The sequence below is a fragment of the Ochotona princeps genome, chromosome 6 (genome assembly GCF_030435755.1).
Source record: "Ochotona princeps isolate mOchPri1 chromosome 6, mOchPri1.hap1, whole genome shotgun sequence".
In the NCBI taxonomy this organism is placed as follows: domain Eukaryota; kingdom Metazoa; phylum Chordata; class Mammalia; order Lagomorpha; family Ochotonidae; genus Ochotona; species Ochotona princeps.
Genome location: NC_080837.1, coordinates 35,773,039 through 35,791,039, shown reverse-complemented (window position 1 = coordinate 35,791,039; position 18,001 = coordinate 35,773,039). Strand labels below are relative to the sequence as shown.

Sequence of the window (18,001 nt, the reverse complement as noted above, 5' to 3'; positions counted from 1 at the left end):
TCTTTGCCAGTATCTCATGGAGGGAGGCTTGTGCACTTCCTTTTAACCTGGCCAACTCAGTCTTTCTCTGTTTTAGCCACATCTCTTTGCCTCACATGTGCAAGCAAGCATCTAATAATTAAATGAAATTAGGATGCTCACTGCTACAAGACTACACAGTAGAATAAGCTGGCAGTGAAACAGGGAAGACGGCATTAGGCATTCTATCAATCTCAAGGAAATGTCCACTCTGTGAAGCCACACAACTGTCCATTCTACTAAGCTAGTGCCATTAGGAGTATCTTATAAGAAACCAAGGCTAATTCAAGCTTTCTTTCAAACTCAATACCTAGGTCTTTTGGCCCTCCTCTTCTCGCTTTGTATCTGCCCATATATGCTATCTATACCCTCTCGTTCATTTCATCTCAACAGGAAGGGGAGAAGGAGATGTTCTATCTATTCAACCAAGGTCAAATGCCTGGTCTCAGTTGTTCCTAAATGTTATCATTTCCCTACTTGATGCCACATGGGTCATTTCTCTATCTCCTTTGCCACCACATTTAACCTACCAAGAAATTAGATTCACAGAGCTAAGCTTTTAACAAAACAATTATGGTTTTATGCTTAAATGCTTTGTCTTCCAAGCTAAAGATTTCCCTGAGAATTTAAGGATTTACAACACTGGAGAAGTATAACTGTGTAAACAAAGATTAAAAAAAAAACATTGACATACTTCCTACTTAATTTCTCCAAAATTCTGCACCCACACGGGAGACCTGGAAGAAGTGCCAGCTCCTTATTTCAAGTCTGCTCAGCTCTGGCCGTTGTAGCCATTTTGGGAGTGAACCAGCACATGGAAGATCTTTGTCTCTTTGTCTCTGTAAATCTGCCTTTCCAATGAACAAATCTTAATAAGTAATTATATTGTTTTCAACCTATTCAAAACAATTGAAAGGGACAGAATCCTCCTAAACTCCTTCTGTGAGGCAGCATCACTTTAATTCCAAAAATCAGAAAACGATATAACAAAGAAAGATAACTATGGATCTACATTCCTGATAAGCACAGATATAAAAATCTTCAACAAAACACCAGCTAATATAGTCCGACAGCATATCAGAAACGTCATTCACCGAGGCCAGGTAGAATTTGTACACAGTATGAAGAGGTGATTCAATATGTGCAAATCAATAAATGTGATACATCACATTAGTAAACTGAAAATTAAAAACTATATGATTATTTCAATAGGCATAGATAAAGCATTTGACAAATACAGCATTGTTTCATGACAATCATTTTAAACAAACTGGTTATAGGAGGAACATACCTCAACATAATCAAGGCCATCTATGACAAACCTATAGTCAAGCATCGTATTAAATGCAGAAAAACATAAAGCATTTACACTCAGATCCAAAACAAGACAAGGACACGCACTTCTACCGTGCTATTCAATACATTTCTGTAAGTTTCAGTCAGAGTCATTAGGCAAGAGAAAGAAATCAAAGGACTACAAATAGGAAAAGAGGAAGTCACATTATCTATCTTTTTAAATAATAAAAAAATGTAAAGACTAAATAAATGTTAGAGCTTTTATTGGCAATCAAAACACAAATTTGGCAAAAATTTTCAAGGTTTATCAATTCATCTTCATTGCTTTAGGTAAGAATTTATTGAGTCGCCATCTTGCCTGTGCCAAACGTGACTGCAGCACCCAACCAGCACATGTGAGAGCCAGGAAGGGAGGGGGCAGAACCTGCAGGGGAATTAGGGGTGGCCCCCTTGCTGAACAGCTACTCCCACTGGAGAGCGTGGGCAGGGATGGGGGCAGACCAGACCAGGCAGGGCTACTGCACCTGTGCGCCTCATGTGGACCAGATCAGGGAAGAACCAGGCTGGGCCGATTGTTCCTACTGGTACAATCTACAATTAGAGAGAGTGAGGGTTGTTGGGGTTCGGCCGCAGCATCAGCTGGCAGAGGCTGGCGCTGGGGGCTGGTTCTGTCAAGTTAAACCACAGAACCACCCGGAGACTACATAATCCGGGAGGGGGAGTGGCCTGGGGGGGAAACAGTGGGCTCCTCTCTCTTGGGTTACCACCCCCCATGGGAGGGCACGAAAGCTAGGGCAGGGGTTGGGGTGGCTAGACAGAGATGCCCAACAACATCCGTGAGGGCTGGGTAGTTGAGCTGGTTAGATGGGACATGGTTCTCATGCCCACTGACATGTATGAGAGTAGAAGGGGATGTGGGATAGATTGGACACACATATTGGCAAACCAGGGCAGGGGGCAGGTCTGGTGGGATTATTGTGGGTCGTTCCAACTGGACGGCAGCCCCCCACTGGCATGGGCTAGGGCCGAGTATGTGCTGGGTAGAGCCAGTCTGGATTGAGGATACCCACTGGTTCCAGTGGAAGGCAGGGCTGAAGACAGAACCGGCCCAGCAACTGCAACCGCCAGCTGATCGGGGCAATGGACTGTGACGGGCCCGGTTCTTGCCGGTACATACAGGAGTTTGGTCCGGGAACATCTTGGAGAAAGGCTCTATGGGGATTTCCCCAGTCGAGCTTTTGGACTCAGAACGCTAACCATCAGTTGACGGAGGACAGAGCAGGTCGATCAACCACCTCAGCTATGAGTTGGCAATGTAAGTGCTGGGCAAATGGAGACTTTATGGTGGACTGTGTCAATAAGTGGATTCTCCAGAGACCGCATTGTGCTTGGAGTGGTGAGAATGGCAGCAATTCAGATCCTTTGAAATGTCAAAAACACTCTGCCAGCTCTACCTTCAGACCAGAGATGGTCTCCCCAAGGAAATGATGAACTTATCTGGACAATATGATGCTGGACTTTATGCCTGGTAGATGCTTCCAATGAAAGAATCTCAGCTAAATTTGAACTGTGGTAACACAACAGGGTGGAGGAGTCCACCATGAGGGGGGCTGGGGGGCTTGGGGAGGGGTGGGGGGAATCCCACTGCCTATTAAACTGTGTCACATAATGCAATGTAACCAATTAACAAAATAGTATATATATAAAAATAAATAAATAAATAATTTAAAAGAAGAATTTATTGAGTCCCTAATCCATATTTTATGGACTAGTGTACTGCTCTTTTTTTTTTTTAAGATTTATTTTATTTTTATTACAAAGTCAGATATACTGAGAGGAGGAGAGAGAGAGAGGAAGTGGAGCTGCCAGGATTAGAACCAGCGGCCAAATGGGATCAAGGCGAGGACCTTAGCCACTAGGCCACGCTGCCAAGCCCTGCTCTTAAGTTTTATGTGTATACAATAAAACTACTTAACAGAGTTAATTCAATTAAAAAGTTCAAATTTTCGGAGGCACACGAGAATTACAATAGTAACTCTTCAACTCTACTTGAAAAAACTTTGAAACAACTTTCATAATAACTAGGAAATACTGAAACACCATCTCATGAGAATAAGAATCATACTTATTTTGTCCCAGTCCTAGCAAAGAGTGAAACAATCAATATTTGTGAACAAAAAAATTAACAGAAATCATAATAGCTAATAAAATATGCATGGTACGCAACATACTATAGAAGCAGTTAATGCTAGGTTCTATATCAAGTGCTCTGCACACATTTAATTGCCACAACAATGTGAGTACTACTTTACTTTTCAGATATAGAAATGGAGAATTAATGAAGTTAATTATTTTGTCCAAAATCATACAACTGAAAAACAAAGTTTAATTCCAGACCAAAGAACAAAGGTTCTTTTATAACCATTATGCCAGAAACATTTTTTTAAATTTTAAACTCAAGTAGCACATTGTCAATATCAAAACAGGAAAAAAAAGACTGTGTCAGAACTTTAAAAAATACCTATAGTATGCTGACTACTAAGCAAAGTACTAGAATTCACCACCTGCAATGCCAGCATGCCATACTGAAGAAACGATGTTAAGTCCTGGATGCTCCACTTCAGATGCAGCTCCCTTGCTGAGGCACCCTAGCAGAGCAGTGGAAGAAGGCCTAAGTGTTTGCGCCCGTCACTCCAAAGGAGAGCTAGATGGAATTCTGGACTCCTGGCTTCAGCCTAGCCCAGCTGCAGCCATTATGGCCATCCGGAGAAGTAACCAGTGGATGGAAGAGTACTCGCACTGTTACTGTACCTTTCAAATAAACACAGTAAATCCTCAAAAACATTTCTCTGGGGCTGGTGCCGCAGCACAGCATGTTAAGCCTGTGACTGTGGTGCCAACAACATACCTTATGGGTGCCAGTTCGACTGCTAGCTACTCCAGTTCCCATTCAGCTCCTTACTGATGGTCCAGTAAAGCAGTGTAAGATAGCCTGAGATCTTGGACCCCTGCACCCATATAGGAGACCTTGAAGAAGCTACTGGCTCTTGGCTTTAGAATGGCCCATCTCTGGCCATTTTGGCCATTTGGGGAATGATTCAATACATGGAAGACCTTTGCCTCTCCTTCTCTCTGTAAATCTACCTTTCAAATAAAACCAGATAAATCTTGAAAAAACTTTCTATCCCTAGATATGTAAATAAAAACATGCAATACAGTATGATGAGTTCTATAGTATTATATAAAAACTGCAACAAATATACAAAAGACTCAAGATAAGTCTGCTCAGAGGCGCAAGTGTCTGAATCTCCCAGCCACATGGTTATGGCTGGGGGAATCTGCGCCAGGCCAGGCTTCCTGCTGGGGATCCTAGCTCCCCGTCTACCTCTGCCAAGCGGTGGGCGAATCCTGAGTATGTCCAAGCCCAAGGTCTAAGAATTTTCTCTATCCACATTGATCATGCTGTGGGCAGATCTCGGATGGCTCTGGGCATGCTCAGGATCATGGCTCTGCCCACCACTGCCATGTTGGTGGACAGAATCCAGAAAAGTCTGCTCAGAGGCATACGTGTCTGACTCTCCCAGCCACATAGCTGTAGCTGGGGGAATCCGTTCTGTGCCAGGCTCCCTGCTGCAGATCCTAGCTACCCATGTACAGCTGCCAAGTGGTGGGAAAATCCTGAGCTTGTGGTTGGCCAGAGCACCAAGAGCACCAGGCTTCAAATGATGGATGCCTAGCTACAAGCTCTAGGGTCTTGGGGGTGTGGAATTACTGTCTAGGGACACCCATGGATAAGGCTATTGCACATATGCATAAGGATGAATCCTGAGGGACACTCAATGACAGGGCCACTGTACTTGTAGGTTAAGCAAAGGAACTGAGACCTGGTAGTTTGAAAGGGAGAGATTAGAAGATCTATATGGGTCAGACTGAAGCACCAGCCCCCATGGGAGTCCCAGTTGGGCTTGTTAGCATGGATCATAGCTGACCACCACACCAGTCCACATGAAAGCTAAGGCTGGGGGCCTGTCTGGCTGAGAAAGATTCCAGTACCTGACTGAATGTTGGATCAGGGGACGGGGTCACATCAGGCAGGGCCATCACACTAAATAGCATGCAAGAGAACCAGGTCCAGCAGGGGTAGATTCTGTGGGGGATATGTGGGCCCAACGCTGTGGAAATACAAGTCCCACTGGTTAGCTCAAGATTGGGGGGGGGTGATGGGCTGAGCTAGGTGTGAACATGGAACCCCCAACACTCACAGGTACAGGGACTGAGAATAGTCTGGAAAGATCCAGGCTGCAGCAATCGCATGTGCACCCTAAAACAGGGTGTAGGGTGGACAGGAACGCAACATGCACCAGCCCATAAAAGGTCAAGATGGCGGGGCAGGCTATGCAGGCAAGGGCCTAGAATCCACTGAATGTATGAAAATGGGCTGGATGGGATAACCTGGAAAACTTCCCTGGTGGGTCATAACTCCCAAGGTGAATATGTGGTCCAGGCCTGGGGGTCAGGCAAGCTGGGCAAGGTAGCTCCAACTGTTGGCAAATGTGTAGGCTGGAATTGGAAGGGAGCGGACCGGGCAGGACCCAGCAAACCTTAGCTCACTGGCAAGTGTAGAAGCCAGGCTGGAGTGCAGGTCATGCCAGGCTAGGCTATCACACCTACCAGTTTGCATGAGCCAGGGATGGGAGCAGACTGAGCATGGCCACATTCCAGCACCCAACAGCAAGAGTTGGGACTGTGGGCTGGCTGGGTCAGGCCAGACTACAGCATCCAAAGGCAAAGGCTAAGAGAGCTAAGGGGGTATGCCAAGATGAATCAGAGCAACCACTGGCACATGCAAGATCTATGGCAGGGAACAGGCCTGGTTGGGGAGCTAAGGGGACACCCTGGTTGGGCTGTGATTCCCACTGGTGAGTTTGAGGACCTGAGTGGGGGCTGCTGCCTGGTCTGGACATGGCTGCAGTGTACAATGGCACAAGTACGGACTGGGGCTGTGGTGCACCAGACTGGGCTGGACTCCAGCACTCACTGGTGCTCGTGAAAACGAGGTGGATGTAGGATAGGTTGGGTTAGGTCTTTGCCCCTGCTGAGCCATGTGTGAGCTGTGTCTGCAGGTGGATCAGGCTTGGCTGGGCTGTAACATCCAATAATAAAAACCATAATGGGTGAAAACTGGTCAGGAAAGGTCACTATTTCTGCTAGGACAGGAGGTGGACTAAGTAGGGCTGGCCCATGGACCCACTGATGGGTGCGAATTCAGGCACTGGGAGAGGTTCTGATGGAGGAGCTTGGGGAACTCTGTTGGGACACAGTCCTTACAAGTGAGCGCAACAAACATGACAGGGAGAAACCTAGACCAGGCCAGGTAATGGTACACACTGAAATACATTTGGCACAGGGGAAAACCAGGCTGGGGCAGTTCATATCACCCACTGGCAAACCTAAGTACCAGAATGGAGTGGGGGTCAAGCTGGGTTGGGCTGCAACACAAGCCAGGTAACATGAGGGCAAGGACAGGAAGCTGGCTTGGCTGGGTAGGCCTTAGCCCCCACAGGTATGAGACGAAACTGGGGGTAGGCCGGGTCTGGCCAGGCTACTGCACCCAAGGGAAAATGCTGAGGTAAGGCACACATGCCAGACTAGGCCACAGCACCCAACCAGCACACACGTGAGACCTAGGGGGAAGCGTGCAAACCCCACACAGGCGGGCTGTGTGGGGCTCCCCTGCTGGACCACCACTCCCATAGAGTGTGTGAGTTGGGATGGGGGCAGGTCATGCTGGGTAGGACTACAACACCTGTTGGCCTCATGTGGGCTGGATCAGGGAAAAGCCAGGCTGGATTGACTGTTTCCACAGGTGCAAGTATAAGTCAGTGGGTGTGAGCTGCTTGGGCTCTGCCAAAGCATCAGCTAGCATGGGGGACAAATTCTGTCAAGCCAAACTGCAGAACCACCCGGAGAGTGCATGATCTGGAAGTGGGAGTGGGCAGCAGGCAACAGTGGGCACCTCCCTCCTGGGTTGCCACTCTGACTGATGATCATGAGAACCAGGACTGGGGCAGGCATGGCTAGACAGAGTGGCACCCGCCAGCACGTGTATGGGCTGCATAGTGGGGCTGGTTGGGCTGAACTAGGCTTCAACGCCCACTGACATGTATGAGAGCTGAATGCGATGTGGGAAAGACTGGATCAGTCTGCTGTACATACTGGTAAGCACGGGACCAGGGCAGGCAGCGGGGCTGGAGGGGGTTACTGCGGGTTGCTATGATGAGGTTGCAGCTCCCACTGGTTTGCGCAAGGGCTGAGTGTGTGGTGGGCAGGATCGGGATGGACTCCAACACCCATTGGTTTGTGTAGAAGATGGGCCTGGAAACAGAACTCACCCAGCAATTGCAACCACCAGTGCATAAGCTGACTGGGGTGATGGACTGTGCCGGACCCTGTTTTGGCAAGCACACACAAGAACCTGGTCTTGGATCACTTTAGATGAAGTTTCTTTGGGGATCCCCCCAATTGAACTGCTGGCCTCAGAACCCCAAACATGGAGAGAACTGCAGGTTCCATGGTCTGACTGAGTCCATGTGTCAAAGCTGAGCCACTGAGGTGGCTCAGATGGAACACTGCACAGCATATCCAGGTGCACATGGAGGATATGGTAGTACATTGGAGCCTGCATAGGACACCTGATACCAAAACAGAGGACAGAACAAACTGATCATTTAGTCCAGCCAAGTGTTGGCAGTGAAAATCTGGGCAAACAGAGGCTCTAAGCTGGACTATGTGAAGCAATGGATTCTGGAGAGATTTCATCGTGTTTGGAATGGCAATATCAGCAGTAATTCAGAACTGATGAACTGTTGAAACCTCCTGAGCAGGACTCTAGGAGCATGTCCCTCATCGGGGACCCACACTGGGGTGGTGTCGGGTAGCTATCCTCCATCCCTGAGAACAGAGGCATGTGGGAAGCTGGGTGTGGCTTCTCTCCTTACCTTCCCCTTTTCTCTGGATACAAGAAGGAGAAAAAAGGAATGAGGAAGTAATGGTCTTACCCACCTTTCTGTAGCCCTTAACCCTTTTACCCCCAATCAACTATGTAAAAATCATCAAAAAATAAAATAATTATCAGAAAAAAATACACAAGACTCAAAAATTTTGCTCATGAGGCTTCATGAGTTAATGCAACAGATTTTAAATGTATGATTATTTTAAGAGCGACACACACAGTCAATGAGAAATCAAATTATACAGAAAGACGATTCACAGAGTTGATAGTTATGAAAATAAAACTACAATGATAACTAACAATGACAGTATTTTTCAAAATTGAATTGGAAATCCATTAAGAGTATAGAACTTAGGCTCTTCTTGAGTTTCTTCTTGGAGTGTGAACTTTCAGTCACCTTCACCCTTTGAAATGCAGACATTTATAATAATTACACTATGTCCAGAGACTCCAGACATATGTCAAAGGTTACCAAACTCCCGGGACATGTTTAGTGTAGTGTCAGCACCACATACTGGAGAGCCTGGGTTTTAGTCCCAGGTCTGCTTATGATTCACCTTCGGGTTAACATACTCCCTGAGAGGCAATAGGTAATAGCTCAAGTCCCTGACACTCATGTAGAAGGTCTGCTTCTGGCTTTGACCTAACCCAACTTCAGTTATTGTAGTCTTTAAAGAATAAAACAGCAAATGGAGCACCTGTTTCCTTCTGCCTTGCAAATAAAATGAAAATTTTTAATTAATAATTATAAAAATACAATCAGACTTTGGGCTTACAGACATTTTACCATATGCATGCATTATTTTCTTTAATCAAACATATAATCATTGTTCTTTCTCACCATTCATGAGACACAAAGAAATTTACAATTCTGAAATTAATCAGTGCTGGTAACTTATAAAGTTACCACTTTCCCTGTCTCCAGTGCAACACTAAAACCTATCTGAATCTGTGTCCCAATTTCTAAGACTACTAGGTAAGAATATAGATATTAGGCTATGTGTGTGAGTTGGCTAAAGGAAAAAAAATGGAAGCTTGTGTGACTGCATGAGGAAAGAACTAGTTGAACATCTTGAAAGCAACCCAGCATTTACACATCAAAAATTTGCCACCCTCTGCAAATTCACTAATCCTTATTAATAAATTAGATATGGCTGTAAATTTTTTACCAAAAAAAAGTCCTACCCTGTGTGATAAGCTTACAGACTTGCATGTGGTCAGCCCTTCATAAGTATATCCCAGGGAAATACTCCTCTCGCAGTGCCAAGGGGAGGTATTAGGTCTATTTCCCTGGGAAGAATTTCATGAATTCCACTCCAGGAAAGCCCTCTGGCCAGCCATATCCCAAAGAAGAGGTAAGGGGAAAGAGAAATGGTGAACCCGCACCCTTAAAAACTCCACTCTGAATGGAGACTGGGTGTGAGGTTCTTTCATGAGCTGCCTACATGGCTTGTCAGATCTCTAGTACCTGCAATTATTTTCCTATGAAAAGAAAAGAACATCTGTTCCAGTCATTCTCAGTAACAAGACTACCTCCAAAAAAATGTGCTTTTGCTTCCGCAATTTCTGAGGTTGAATAGATTCACCCAGGATGTATGAGAGAAAATAAGGGTAAGGTAAGCGGATGTGTGTTAACACGATGATTTTTAAAAAAAGGGGGTGGGGTAAATTCTTAAGAAAAAAAATATGCAGTCATTTATTTGAAAGGCAGCCTTACAAAGATAAAGGGAGAGACAGAGATCTTCTATTTGCTGGTTCACTTCCAAAATGCCCAGAAAAACCAGGCTGAGCCAGTCCAAAGCAAGGAGTCAGGCGCTTCATCTGGGTCTTCCACATGAGTACCAGGGTCAATGCATTTGGCTTACCTTCTGCTGCATTTCCAGGTGCATAGGCAGGAAACTAGACTGGAAGTAGACCTGGGACTCAAATCAGTGCTCCTAGGGGATGCCAGTATTGTAGGTAGAGGCCACAACGCTGGCCTTAAGGTAAAGTCTTGCATGTCACTACAGTATAATATGAAATAGAGTAGTTACTTGTTGTACATTGGAATTGATTCCAGGATCAACATCTTCAGGTGCTCAAGCACTTTATATAAGGAAACATCCAAAAATCCAGGGAAGAGTAGGTGATGGTAGTCTAGCATAAGTTTCTACAACATGCATTTTTTCATGAACTTTTAAGATACTGCAGATGCATGCATTTCAAACATTTCTGCAGTAAAATAAGCTTACTAACTCTATTTGCTATGAAATGAATACATGAGGTAAACCATTCAGCAAAGACCCAGTGCCCAGTCTGCCCTCAGACTAGAGTTTTCATGAGTGTGAGTCCACCATTTCTTATCCCATTCCCTCTTCTACAGGGATATTGCCAGATACAGAGAGGGCTTTCCAAGCGTGGAAGAAGTGTACATAATCTAAACACATCCCACTGTACACTTTATTATTTCTAGGCAATTTTTTTAAATGTATTTTTATTTGAAAGTCAGATTTACAAAGAGGAGAAAATACAAACAGCAAAGGATCTTCGATCCATTCGTTTACTCCCCAAGTGGCTGCAACAGCAAGAACTGAGCTAATCTGAAGCCAGATGCCAAGAGCTTCCTCCAGGTCTCCCATGTGGGTTCAGGGTCCCAAAGACTTGGACCAAACTTTACTCATTTCCCAGGCCATAATAAAGGAATTGGATGGGAAATGGAGCAGCTGGGACACAGCTGGTGCCTATATGGGATACCACTGCTTGAAGGTGGAGGATTAGCATGTTGAGCCATGGTACTTGTTAGCAGCCACAGACTTATGGGCCTTAGACTTGGCCTACCTGATAATAGCCTGTTGCACTGCAAAAGCCTGCAGGCAGGGCTACAGCAAGCAGGATATTAGGCCAAAACATCCTCTGTAGAGCAAGCAGAATAGAACTTCCACCCTTGTTCCTGTTCAAATAATTAGTTCCTCCCCTGTTTCAATATAGCTGATTAGTTCCTTCCCTGCTTCAGTGATGATAATTACTCCCAGGAAACCCCTCCCTTTCTCCCTCTCCCCTAGAGAAGAAGGTATATATATGAGGAGTAAAAATAAAGAGAGAGGCACTCTTTTCCACCAAGTATGAGTGTCCGTGTGTTTCTTGGGCCAGCAGCCCGGCATTCCCAGTCCACCCTCAGGGTTTGAGCGTCGTGTCCTGCAGGTTGGGACAGTACTGATCCCAACATTTTTAAATTTTATTTATTTGATAGTCAGGGAGACAGAAATAGTCAGGCACAGAGAAAGTTCCATATGTTGGCACTCTCTCCAAATGTTCACAATGGCCAGGGGGCCAAACCTGGGAGCCTGGAACTCAATCTAGGTCTCTCACACAGGTGGCAGAAACCCAACAACTTACACTATCATTGCTATCTCCCAGAAACCACATCTGTAGGAAACTGGAATTAAGAACCATATCTGAGACTCCAATTGAGGTATTCTGATGTGAGATGACAAAAATCTAACAGGTTAAATTAATTAGTTTATTTTAAAAGTATTTATTTACTTGAAAGTCAAAGTACAGAGAGAGAGAGAGGGAGAGAGAGATCTTCCATCTAATGGTTCATTCCCCAAACGGAGAATACAGTGGGAGCTGGGCTAATCTAAACCCAGTATCCAGCAATTTTTATCCAGATGTCGCATGCAGGCGCAGTGGTCTGAGCGCTTGAACTAACTTTTGTTGCTTTCCCAGGCACATTGGTAGGAAGCTGGATCAGAAGTGGAGAAACAGGCTTTAACCAGCATCTATAAGGGATTTTGGTACTACAGGCAGTGACTTTACTTGCAAAGCCACAACACTAGCTCCTCTAAAGAGTATCTCATCTCCTGGGTCAAACGTCCAATGCTCTCCTATATCTCCAATCACCTCTAGATAATTTGTCATATTTAATACAATGTAAATGCTACGTATGTGGTTGTTATATTGTATTGGTTAGGTAATAGTAGTGAGAAAAATATCTTACATATTCAGTATAGATGTAGTTTTGATGATATATTTGATCTTCTCTGTTACCTGTCACCTACCTCTTAAAACCACTGGCATTTCTTATGTAAGAGAGGAATATCTTTTGCTATTCATGTGACTCTTTTGAATTTACACTAAGGTTATTTATTTATTTATTTATTTTAATTGCAAGTCAGATATACAGAGAAGAGAGACAGAGAGAAAGCATCCGATGATCCACTTCCCAAGTGACTGCATGGCTGGAGCTCCGCTGATCCAAAGCCAGGAGCCAGGAACTTCATTTAGGTCTCCCATGCAGGCGCAGGGTCCCAAGGCTTTGGGCTATCCTCGACTGTTTTCCCAGGCCACAAGCAGGGAGCTGGATGGGAAGCAGGGCTGCTGGGATTAGAATCGGCACCCCATGGGATCCTGGTGTGTACAAGGCGAGGACTTATAGCCACCAGGCTACCATGCTGGGCCCAATAAGGTGATTTAAAGTAGAGCTCACAGATAGGCTCAGGCTCACCAAAGTGACTTAAAGAATTACAGGATTGTAACTTTTGGTCCATATCATCAACCTCCAGGAAAGGAGAGGCAAAGGGAAGGAAATTAAGTTGTATAAAACGCTTGAGTTTCTGGGTTTCTGAACATATACATGTGCTGGAGGACATGTGACCAGAGAGGAAGGCTGAAGCCTAAAAACAAACTAATTAAACCCAAGGAGGTTCTCATGGGAGCCCTGGTATACAGCCTGTAAGTCAGATGTAGAGAAAACAATTTACTACTCAAAGCTGTTACCAGACAGCCAGAAGATCTGTCTCTTGTTGTCTCTTCGCCTTTCAAATAAACAGAAAATTAAACAAAAACTTTAGCAGATGGGAGAGGATAATGATGTCACTTGTGAATTTTTCACTTACACCACATGAAAAGTTAAGTTAGAAATCTGTTTCTCCTTCTCCCCAAAATTTGATCTGCCCTTCCAATAAAAATCAATAAATCTTTACACACACACACACACACACACACACACCCCACACACACACTAAAAAACCCACTGAGGCCTGATGCTATGGCTCAGTGGCTAAATCCTCACCTTGCAAGCTCCAGTATTTCTTATGGGCACCAGTTTGTGTTCCAGCTGCTCCACTTTCCACCCAGCTTCCAGCTTATGATCTGCTAAAGTAGTGAAGGGTGGTCCAAAGCCTTGGGACTCTGCCTCCATGCGTAAGACCTCAAAGAAGCTCTTGGCTCCTGGCTTCAGGTTGGCTCAGCTCCAGCCATTGCGGCCATTTGGGGAGTGTATCAGCAAAAGAATGATCTTTCTGTCTCTCCATCTCTCTGTGAATATTCCTTCCCAATGTATTCCCAATGTAAAGTTGGAGAAAAGTTTGCAGGGAAGGACATGCAGAAAGAAGAGATTCCATGGAGCAGTGGGGTTAATATAACTAAGAGGCAGCTGGCAAGAACACCACCTTCTCAAATGGAGGTGAGAATGTGGCAGCCTACATGCTACTAGTAATACTGTCTAAACTAGAACTTCCCAATCCCCACTGACTTTGAGCCCAACCTGAAGGACTGACAGGGGGCAGAGTCCCACCCAAATCCATGAAGGTAGAGCACATGTTTTTCTTCCCCTCACCCAACCAAGGAGTCTACCGGCCAGCAGGGAGGAAATGCCACTTTAATAAGGCAAGTAAAAGCTACTGTGGCCAATGGGTCGTGATGGATTTTATTAGAGGGATAAATTCTTGGCACACATTGACTCTAAGTTTGACTTAGAGAGTTGGGAGGGGGCAAAGCAACCACGTAGGTCCATGAAGCCAGGACATGTTACCCCTCCCCTCACTCCAGCAGGTGTGTTTCACTTGGCTTGCCAAGGAGCACTAATTAACCTCTGTCCGGCTGGTGGCTCGCTTCAGGATCAGGATGGCTATCTCCACGGACAGGGAAGGAAAGAAGTGATTCAAATTAGGGGAAAAAACACAAGGGAAAACTTTCTAAATCATCAAAAGATCAGTGAAATGTGTAACTGCTTTTTTTAATAAACAAGATTCATACATCATTGGTCCAACTAACCACAAAAACAGGAGTTAGGAAGAAGAACCAAATTAATAATCAGATATGAAAAAGTAGTTTTTACAACATATGCCACAGAAATAAAATGAATCATCAGGGCTTACTAAAACACAGCTATATTCCAACATTGGAAAAATCTAGAAAATTATGGATAGATTTCCAGACACATACAATTTATCAAAATAAACTCATGAAGGCACAGAAAACCTAAATAGACCAAGGTAGAGACTGATTAGTAATAGACTCTCAACAAAGAAAAGCTGAGGACTGGGTGTCTTCACCGATGAATTCTCTCTCTCTCTCTTTTTTTATCTTTTAGATTTTATTTATTTGAAAAGCAGAGCTAGAGAGAGGAAGAGACAGAGAGATCTTCCATCTGCTGGTTCACTCTCCAAATGGCCATAATTGTCAAAGCTGTGTTAGTCTGAAGGCAGGAACTTCTTCAGGGTCTCCTACAACAGTGTAGGGTCCCAAGGATTTACACCTTCTGCTGCTTTCCCAGAGGCATAGTAGGAAGCTGGATGGGAAGTGGAGCAACCAGGACTTAAACTAGCACTTTTATGGGACACCAGCACTTCAGGTAGCAGCTTTACCAGCTATATCACAACACTGGTCCTGCACTACTGAATTCTAACAAACTTTTAAAGAGCTAATCCCAATTCTTAAGCTTCAAAACAACTGAAAGGGTGGTAATCCTCCCAAACTCCTTCAATGAGATCAGCAAACAATTTCAAAGCCAGAAAAGGAAGTAACAAAGAAGAGAACTATAAACCTAAATCTCTGATGAACACAGATGCTAAAATCCTCAACAAAATACTAGCTAATCAAATGCAACAAGACAGGAAAAGACACTCACCAAGATCAAGTGGGATTTATGACTTGGAGGTGGTTATGGCTCAATACACACAAATCAATAATGAAGACCCATCAAATTAACAAACTGAATTAAAAATATGATTATCTTAATAAATGCTGAGAAGGCATCTGACAAATACAACAGTTTTTCATAATAAAAAACTTTAAGTAAATTGTGTATAGAAGGAACATGCCTCAATAAATCAAGGAAATAGTAGCACAAATTTATAGCCAGCACCATATTGAATGCAGAAAAGCTATAGACATTTCCCACTATGATTTGAAACAAGTACGCCCATTTTCATTCCCAGTGAAACTGTTGGACATGTGTAGACAAGGGATACTGGACTGTCTGACATTGTCTGTACCAACAATGTTGGGGTACAATTAAATAAGAGACTGATAGAATTATGATTCCTTATGAAGGACTACACCATTGCAGTAAAATGGGGAAAATCTGTCAGGGTGTGGGAATTTGGGGGAAATCCCAGCCTATATGAAATTGTACCACATAATTCAAAATTCAAAATAAAAATATATTACAAACAAAAAACAAGTATGCCCATTTTCACTACTGATATTCAATATAGTTCTGGCAGTTCCAACAACAGCTATTAGCCAAGAAAAAGAAATTAAAGGGAAATCAAGAGGAGGAAGTTAAATTATCCCTGTTTGCAGATGACATGATCTTAAACACAGGGGAAACAAAAGACTCCACTAAGAGTTTACTGAACCTCATTAGAGTTTGGGAAAAATGCAGGATATAAAATCAACACACATGGGGTCCGCACTGTAGTATGGTGGTGGTTTTTTTTTTTTTTTTTTTTTTTTTTTTTTTTTTTTTTGTAGTATGGTGGTTTAAGCTGTTGCCTGAAACGTTGACTACTTATATGAGCATCAGTTCAAGTCTAGGCTGTTCCTCTTTTGATAAGGCTCCCTGCTAATGGTCTGGTGAAACCAGTGGAAAAGGACTCACAAGCTTGAGCCTCTGCCACCCATTTGAGAGACGGAGATGAAGCTCCCAGCTTTGGCCTGGCCCAGTACTGGCCATGCTAGCCATCTGGAGAGTGAATCAGTGGATGGAAGATATCTCTCTGCCTCTCCTTTCAAAAAATAACCCTAAAATTCATATGGAAACACAAGAGGCCTCAAATAGCTAAGCAATCTTAAACAATACCAACAAAGCTGAAGGCACTGCAATATCAGATTTTAAGACATTGAAATCTGTTTAAAATTTGGTGGTAGTTACAATTAAAACTCACACACATACACAGCCTGGTGCTGGCACAAAAACAGACAAGTAGATTAACGGAACATATAGACCTCAGGAATCAATCCACATATCTACAACCAACTAATCTCTGCCAAATAAGCTAAATTCAATTTTAAAGAAAGGACAGTCTCTTCAACAAATAATGTTGTGAAAACCGGATCTCTGCATGAAGAACTCTGAAACAAGACCCCTATTTTACACTCTATACAAAAACCAACTCACAGTGGATCAAGAATATAAACCTATGAGCTGAAACCATAAAATTTCTAGAGAACATACATAAAACACTGTAAGACACTGGCATAGGAAAAGATTTCTTAGATAAGGCCCCAGAAGCACAAGCAACAAAAACAAAAGCATGAGGTTACATCACGCTAACAACTTTCTGCAGAGCAAAGAAAACGCACAACAAGGTGAAGAGACAACCAACAGAATGGGAGAAAACTATTCTAACTATACATTTGATAAAGGATTACTATCCTGAATCCTGATGTCGAAGAAAACAACAACAAAACAAACAATTCAGTTAAGAAAAGGGCTCAGCCCAGGGAACAAGGGATCAAAGCACGGCTCAGTTCCCTGGCCCATCTGCGAGAGTCATGCCAGGTTCCTGAGCCCCAGAGGCAGGGAAATCCAGTGGGGCTTGGGTTACCTGGCTTGGCTCTCCTTGACCTGCCTGTGTGTTGGGTAGTGGGTTCATGAGCCTCGGGGGATCCCCAAGTACTGCAGGATCCCCTGCCCCAGGCCCTGGGGCCTACCACTGAGGGCCACTGAGGTAGGTGTTGGGTTCATGATCACCCAGGACAGGGGAGGCAGCACAGCCCCATTCGCCTGGTCCAGGTCCTTGGGCCCACCTACGAGTGAAGAAGATGGAGCAGTGCATACAGACTTTGATGTACATGGAGAATATGGCAGCTCACCGGATACCATAGCAGAGGAAGAACTGAAAAAATGGGACATCTATCCCAACCAATCGATCACAGCAAAAATTTGGGTGAATGGAGACCTGAGATCTACTATGTCAACCAATGGACACTGGGAGGGCTGCCTCACACTTGGATCACCAAAATCGACAGCAAAAAATTCACTGATTTTCAAGTTCTTTTGCATTCTAATAGTGAACCCATGTGGCTTTCATTTTCATTATTGCAGGTAATTTTCATTTTCATTACCTCAGGACTATACAGACCATCTGGGCATAACCCTTGGAACATGCACCACAATTGGACTGGGGGGCAGTTCCCCACCCCTGGGTCATTTGGGAGACTGGGTGTGACTTCCCCTTTTACCTATCCCCTTCCCCCAGAAACAAGAAGAAACAAAAATTACAGGAACAATGAATTCATCCACTTTTCTCTAATCCTCGATCCTTCCCACCCCGATATACCAAGTAATCATCAACAAAAATAAATTTTAAAAATGCACATATCAAATAAAAAGCAAAAAAAAAAGAAAGAAACAAAGAAAGAAAGAAAGGAAGGAAGGAAGGAAGGAAGAAAGGAAGGATGAGG

At 44.1% G+C, this 18,001-nt stretch overlaps 1 protein-coding gene across 10 annotated transcripts in view; it reads right to left on the bottom strand.

The window, feature by feature from the left end:
- Positions 1-18,001, bottom strand: part of TTBK2 (tau tubulin kinase 2) — a 132,750-nt gene that overhangs the window by 56,640 nt on the left and 58,109 nt on the right. For 2 of the 10 annotated variants that reach the window (XM_058665991.1, XM_058665990.1), the window contains one exon: positions 10,192-10,329. The exons of the other annotated variants lie outside the window; for them this stretch is intronic. The gene's annotated coding sequence lies outside the window, so the exon portion shown is untranslated. The remainder of the gene's footprint in view (positions 1-10,191; positions 10,330-18,001) is intronic. 10 annotated transcript variants of the gene reach the window in all.